This window comes from Elaeis guineensis, chromosome 12 (assembly GCF_000442705.2).
Source record: "Elaeis guineensis isolate ETL-2024a chromosome 12, EG11, whole genome shotgun sequence".
Classification (NCBI taxonomy): Eukaryota; Viridiplantae; Streptophyta; class Magnoliopsida; order Arecales; family Arecaceae; genus Elaeis; species Elaeis guineensis.
In genome coordinates this window covers 41,861,894-41,869,623 of record NC_026004.2, presented here as the reverse complement: position 1 = coordinate 41,869,623, position 7,730 = coordinate 41,861,894, and the positions used below count along the sequence as shown (strand labels likewise).

General features: G+C 43.3%; 1 non-coding gene across 1 annotated transcript; it reads right to left on the bottom strand.

The window, feature by feature from the left end:
• Window positions 1-7,387: 7,387 nt before the first annotated feature.
• LOC140853058 (small nucleolar RNA R71) lies at window positions 7,388-7,493 on the bottom strand. The gene has a single exon (XR_012136136.1). It is a non-coding gene; the product is annotated as a small nucleolar RNA R71 (small nucleolar RNA).
• Between the last annotated feature and the right edge of the window lie 237 nt (window positions 7,494-7,730).

Sequence of the window (7,730 nt, the reverse complement as noted above, 5' to 3'; positions counted from 1 at the left end):
TATCTTTGACGAAGCGATGTCTGACATCGATTTTGAAAAATAGTTAGATGCTGTGAAGTCAGAAATTGACTCGATACACTCGAACCAAGTCTGAACCTTAGTGGATCCATCTGAGGGTATTGTACCCATTGGGTGTAAATACATTTACAAAAGAAAAATAGATACCGATGGTAAGGTAGAGACCTATAAAGCTAGGCTTGTGGCTAAAGGTTATAGTTAGCGTGAGGGCATTGACTATTACAAAATCTTCTCATCCGTGGCCATGCTGAAATCCATTCATACTCTACTTGCTGTTACAGGTTACAATGATTATGAAATATGGTAGATGAATATGAAAATTATCTTTCTGAATAGATATCTTGAGAAAGATATCTATATGGAGCAGCCTATGAGTTTCACGTCTGATGATGGTGATCACAGAGTCTGCAAACTGCAAAGTCCATATATAGATTAAAGTAAGCTTCTCAAAGTTGGAACCATCATTTTGATGAGGCAATCAAATCATTTAATTTCATCAAAAATGAAGAAGAACCTTGTATATACAAAAGGGCCAGTGGAAGTGCGATCACCTTTCTCATATTATACGTGGATGATATTCTCCTCATTGGAAATGATATTTTTATACTGACCATGGTCAAAAGATGGCTGTCTAAGGAATTCTCTATGAAAGATCTAGAAGAAGCATCCTATATTCTCGAAATAAAGGTCTAGAAGGATAGACCTAAATGGATGCTTGGTCTATCACAAAAGCTATACATAGAGAAGATGCTGAAGAGGTTCAGCATGAAAAGCTTCAAGAGAGGCTCTTACCTCTTAGGCATGGTATTAGTCTCTCCAAGACGACGTGTCCGACCACATCTGAGGAGGTGCAATGCATGAGTAGGATTCTTTATACCTTGACAATAGGGAGCCTCATGTATGTCATGCTATGTACTTGACTTGATATTGTCCTTACTGTGAGTGTCATGAGTAGGTATCAGTCAAATCCAGATGAGGAGTACTGGATAGCTGTGAAGAACATCCTTAAGCACTTAAGAAGGACTAAAGATTTATTCTTGATCTTTAAAGGTGATTCTGAGTTGCGAGTCGAGGGGTATCCTGATTCAGACTTCATGTCTGATCCTGATGATAGAAAGTTTACGTCAGAGTATATGTTCATTTGCAATAGTGGTGCAGTTAGCTGGAAGAGTTATAAGCAATCCATCATAGCAGATTCAACCACGGAGGCTGAGTATGTCATTACTTCGGATGCTGCAAAGGAAGGCTTCTGATTCAAAAAGTTCGTCGCAGAACTCGAGTTTATGACATCGAATGCCATACCACTGTACTACGACAATAGAGCCATAGCACTTGCTAAAGAGCCGAGGTCTCATCAGAAATCTAAGCACATCGAGCGGCAGTTTCATATCATATGCAACTATCTCGAAAAAAATATATCGAGGTGCGAAGAATAGACTCTGCAGATAATGTGGCAGACTCACTGACTAAGCAATTGAGCTAACCGAAAATGTAAGTCCACCTCTAGATCATGGGACTTAGATTTATGGCCAATTGGCTTTAGTTTAAGTTGGATATTATTAGATGTATGTCCTAGAAGCCAATATGACTGACACATTGTAATAAATCTAGAACATAATTTTATACTTAATACATTGATATGATCAATAAAAGAGCAAATTCTTTTTCATTCAAGTGTAATGTATCCTTGAATCATCTATGAAATTAGTTTCGATACATATTCTCAAAGTGTTAAGAATTAGAGACATATATTTAATTTCTAAATACTCTCGATCATACGATCATCATAAGGACAATGATAGATCCAGATAGACTAGCATACAAATTACTTCCTTGGAGATAGATGAGTCTCTGGTATACTGTGTAGAGACACAGGGCGATGAGTGTAGGTAGTTGCTAGAGAATAACTTGTACTGAGTGTGACCATATGAGAGATCACTTGGATTTCTATTCGATCATCAGTGATTATCTCGATGCTATAGTTGTGTGACTGATCTTTTGACTTAAGATGGTACTGTTACTCGCAGTGAGGCTACTAGAGTTTGACTGACACATAAATATGGATCTTAATGAGCCGTTGTAGTGGATGTTGGCGATAGTTGGTCCACTGCAGGAGTGAGGTGCATATCAAAATAGGATCTATCGATCTTGATAGAGAGGAGTAATCCTATAAAATTTGAGAGGCTAAGTCTAAGAGTCTGTGGCCACAATAGTGTAATTGATGGAAAAGGGTTTTCATAGAAGTTACAACTAGACTTGAGCTATTCGAATCTATCATATGGTTGATGATGAGGTTTGACGATTTATCTATGACCTGTCATCAAGTCGGGACTCATGATAGAAAGACCGAATCACACGTTAACTACACCTAGAGGTTTATTTCAGTTTATTGGGTTGTCACTACATACTGCTAGGTGTCACTGGTAGGTTGTGAGAGCTCACTAGAATTGTTCTGGATCGATAATCCTTACTGAGTTAGAGTGGAATTATTCCGATCCATTGAAAAGAGTTTCAACGATACTTTGATAGAGATCATTGTATGTCTCACTACTAGATAGAATTAAATTTATGGGGCCACACAATAAAGAGATTAGGTCTGGAATAAGTAATTGAGATTATGAAGTATCAATTGGGTTTAAAAAACCCATTGGATTCACGATAATCTTGCTAACACATGGTTGGACCCAATTCCTCTTTTCGTTAGGATTACTTATTTGATAAGATAATTCTAACTTAATTATCTGCTAATAATCTACATGAATAAGATTCATAAGACTCTAATTATTAGGTGTCTAAGATTATGGATCATATAAATTAAGGGTGCAAGTCCTTAATTAATTTCTTTGATAGTTATTCTTGGACGCCACCTTGATTTGATCAAATTGGGCATGTCCATTGATTAGAGAGCTTTTAGTTCTCCTATAGGGCATCTCTTGAGTGTGTTTTGGGGTGTCTAATTATGAGTGCAAGGACTCCAATTGTTGGTACCTAAAAGGTCTCCTAAAGTAAGTTGGATAACTTAAGTTAATAGAAAACCCAATGCAAGTAGGGCTTATATTATGATATTGAATAGGATTCAATCCTTGTGTCTATCTAAAGAGACCTCCCCTAAGGTCCCTAAAATATCCAAATTAGCAGCCTCCATGCCCATAAAAGGTCTCCACGCCCTCTCTTCCTTCCCCTTTCTCTTCTCTCTTGGGCATTCTACATGCCCCTTCTCTTGGGATGCGCATCCCAAGGTATTCCACATCCAAGATTGTTGGGTGCCTCTTTCTTACTAGTTTCTAGCATCTAGTAGTAACACATAGCAAGGAGAAACTCTAGAGAAGAGGAAAAGAAGAAGATCAAGGAAAGAGATCAAGTGTTGATCGTGATCCAAACTTCGTTCAGATTCAGCAGGCTGAATTTTTGAAAAAAAAAATCTAGATTAAAGAGGGCTGTTTTAGACTGATCCCAAGTGAATACTCATAGAGGTCAGATATTTATACAGCTAAGAGAGAATCTCTTTTCTTTTAGATTCAAATTTGAAGAAAAGAATTGCGAAATAGGTATGTAATTTGATCACAATTTGAATTTCAGTATATATCTGTTGGTGCAAAAATCCGCTTGCGCCGGAGAAGCTGGAGTCGAGGGAGTCGCGGTCGCCGTCGGGACCTGCAAAGGAAGTCTAAACCAGAGGTGGGGTTGCTCCGGCAAGACCCTCCGACGCTCAAGTCAGTTCTCTGTCTCAACAAGAATGGAGTGCTCGAATAGAGAATTTAGCACAGTCTTGAGGTAAAAAATAAGAGCTTATAGAATAACGTATCTGGGGCCCCCCTTTTATAGGCGGAGGGGTAGTAGCCTGCTAGCGATATCTGTAACTGTCTGGCAGTGGGCTGCCCAGGGTCAGGCGGAGTTAGTTGCGAAGAGTAGTGGAGTGGATCCGTGGCTATCACCGGGGCATGCCACGTGGAGTCTGCCGCGGGGAGTGGAGCGACATCCATTGTCGTGACTTGCCAGCGGATGGGAGAATCACGCGGTATCCGTCACAGGAAGTGGAGCAGGATTGTGGCCGTTATTGTGGCCTGCCAGGGAGTAGTGGAGCTGTGCGAGATCCATCGTAGGAAGTGGAGCAGTGCTATGACCGTTACTGTGCGGAATCCACTGCAGGAAGTGGAGCGGGATCGCGATGGTTGCTGTGTCGCGCCTAGGAGTGCAGATCCGTCGGCTAAAGTTCGGCAGCGGTCGGAGCTGATGACGGAGTCCGACTCCCATAGGAGTCCGGGCGGGGTCCCGCTTGAGGCTGGAGTCGTGGGCGGAGCCCGGCTCCCGTGGGAGTCCAGGCAGAGTCCTCTCGGAGTTGAAGTCGTGGGCGAAGCCCGGCTCCCGTAGGAGTCCGGGCGAAGTCCTCTGCAATTAAAGTCAGGTGCTAAGTCCGGCTCCCGTAGGAGTCCGGACGGAACTTACCGGCAGTCGAAGTTGGCGACGGAGCCCGGCTCCCGTAGGAGTCCGGGCGGAGTTCCCCTTGAGGTTGGAGTCGTGGGCGGAGCCCGGCTCCCGTGGGAGTCCGGGTGGAGTCCCCTGTAATTAAAGTCAGGTGCGAAGTCCGGCTCCCGTAGGAGTCCGGACGGAACTTACCGGCAGTCGAAGTCGACGACGGAGCCCGGCTCCCGTGGGAGTCCGGGCGGAGTCCTCTCGGAGTTGAAGTCGCGGGCGGAGCCCGGCTCCCGTAGGAGTCCGGGCGGAGTCCCCTGCAATTAAAGTCTAGTGCGAAGTCTGGTTCCCATAGGAGTCCGGACGAAACTTACCGACAGTCAAAGTTGACGACGGAGCCCGGCTCCCATGGGAGTCCGGGCGGAGTCCCCCTTGAGGTTGGAGTCGTGGGTGGAGCCCGGCTCCCGTGGGAGTCCGGGCGGAGTCCTCTCGGAGTTGAAGTCGCGGGTGGAGCCCGGCTCCCATAGGAGTCCGGGCGGAGTCCCCTGTAATTAAAGTCTGGTGAGAAGTCCGGCTCCCGTAGGAGTCCGGACGGAACTTACCGGCAGTCGAAGTCGTGGGCAGAGCCCGGCTCCCGTGGGAGTCCGGGCAGAGTCCCCCTTGAGGTTGGAGTCATGGGTGGAGCCCGGCTCCCGTGGGAGTCCGGGCGGAGTCCTCTCGGAGTTGAAGTCGCGGGTGGAGCCCGGCTCCCATAGGAGTCGGGCGGAGTCCCCTGCAATTAAAGTCTGGTGCGAAGTCCAGCTCCCGTAGGAGTCCGGACGGAACTTACCGGCAGTCAAAGTTGGCGACGGAGCCTGGCTCCCGTGGGAGTCCGGGCGGAGTCCCCCTTGAGGTTGGAGTCATGGGCGGAGCCCAGCTCCCGTGGGAGTCCGGGCGGAGTCCTCTCGGAGTTGAAGTCGCGGGTGGAGCCCGGCTCCCGTAGGAGTCCGGGCGGAGTCCCCTGCAATTAAAGTCTGGTGCGAAGTCCGGCTCCCGTAGGAGTCCGGACGGAACTTACTGGCAGTCGAAGTTGGCGACGGAGCCCGGCTCCTGATAAACACATAATTTAAGTCATTTAAAGTAGAAAATTATATTTAATTTATTTTATTTATTACGAATTTGATGTTTCTTTTTGTATTTTACAGGAAAGATGATCGCCGATACAAAGAGTTCAATTCTTAGATCAAAAAGACTCAAGTTTGAAGAATTTGGACTTAAAATAAAATTAAAATAAAAGAAGGATGCATATGGTATTATAGAAAATGAAGATACTATGCAAAGAATCCAAAGGGATATAGATGTCATTGTGAAGAAACTTTTGTTTATTTTTGGAATATAAAAAAAAAGGTTTCACGTGAATTCAAAGGCTCTGGGCGGTTTCACGTGAATTCAAAACAAAAGAAAGGTGACGCGGGATGCAGACGCAGGCAGGACGCGGGCAGGACATGGAACGCGTGAGGAATGGACGCGGCGTGAGCTCGTGGGTGCGCGAGTGAGTGTGGATGCGGGCGGGACGGACGCAAGCAGGCGCGCACCGCAGACACAGTGGCGAGCAAATTAAAGGAAAAAAATTTTATTTGGAAATACCTCAAGTGAAGAAATTTATATTTTTTTTTTTAGTCCCACATCGAAAAACCATGTAAAACTCCTCCCTCCTAATACCTATAAAAAGGCTTATGTACTCCCATTAGAGGGGGAGCCCAGAAATTCTTCTAGAGCCTTGCATAGAGGGATAGAAAGGGACTACTTCATGAGTAGCTAGGCTAGCAGTCTCGGGAGTGGAGAAGAAATTTTGTAACGACACAAAGATGGTTTATTGTTCTAAACTTTTCTGTATTTCTTTATATGCAACAAAGATTATGCTTTTTATTTAAATCATCATGAGTTCTTTATTTGCTCTCCTTTATATGCTTTTATTTATGCTTTATTGTTAGATTAATATTAGGAATAACTTTTACTTTCCAGAGACGCGCCGTGATCTACAGGTATGGGGCGTGCCGAGGAAAGAAGAGTTATTTACCTAATACTTTCTGGAGACGCACCGTGATCTACGGGTACGGAGCGTGCCGAGGAAAGATAGGTATTTTTTCTAAGATTAATCACATTCATTTAATTAAAAAAAAGAGATACAACTCTGCTAGTGCAAAGTAATTCAAAACTCCCAAGTTCTTTATTTTCTAATTATCTCAATTTTAAGATAATTTATTTTCTAAATCAAAAACAATGTTTCTTTCTTTTATCTTGCAATCTCAACTTAGCCCAAGGTCCCTAAGGATACGATCTCGACTCATCCTACCTACGTAGTGAGTAGAGTTATTTTTGGTGCTATCAACGACTACGCATCAAATTTTGGCACCGTTGTCGGGGATCTTGGTATGGTTGAATTAAAAAATTGAAAAAAAAAAATTTTCTGTGTGTGCTCTACAGTATAATTGTAAGGTGTATGCTTGGCCGTAGATCGTTACGACCAGAAATCTAACCTTTTGATCCAGAAATAGAAAGAACCTTTAGAGCCAACAGACGTAAAAACATGGACCGAAATCAGGAGAATGATCCACCCAAGCAATTGAAGGAGTACTTTACTCCTTCCATATATACCTACTCTTCTTGTATTCAAGTGCCCCCTGTGAAGGCCACTCAATATGAAATTAAGTTCAGTATAATCCAAATGTTACCTTCATTTTATGGACTTAGTAATGAGGACCCTTATAAACATCTTGAAGAATTTTTTGAGATATGCTCAACTGTCAAAATTCACAACTTCTCTGATGATGCTCTTAGGTTAAAATTATTTCCTTTTTCACTTAAGGACAAAGCCAAATACTGGCTACATACTTTGGATTCCATGACTATATCAACCTGGGACCAGCTGCAAGGAGAGTTTCTCAAGAAATATTTTTCCATAGAAAAAACGAATCAAATAAGGAAAGCCATAACTAGTTTTTCCCAATTAGATGGAGAAATGTTTCATGAAACATGGGAAAGATTAAAGGACCTTATTAGAAAATATCCCCACCATGCTGTACCCAAGTGGCAGTTAATCCAATATTTTTATGATGGGCTCTCTGAAAGACATCGACAAATGGTCGATGCATCATGCGGTAGGACATTCATGCTGAAAAGTGAGGATGAGGCATGGCAACTGTTTGAAATTTTAAGTAAAAATTTATTACATCATATGTCTGCCTCTATTAGAGATAAACCCATGTTAAACCCAAAAAGAGGTGGAATATATGAAGTAGGAAATGCCATAGATATCC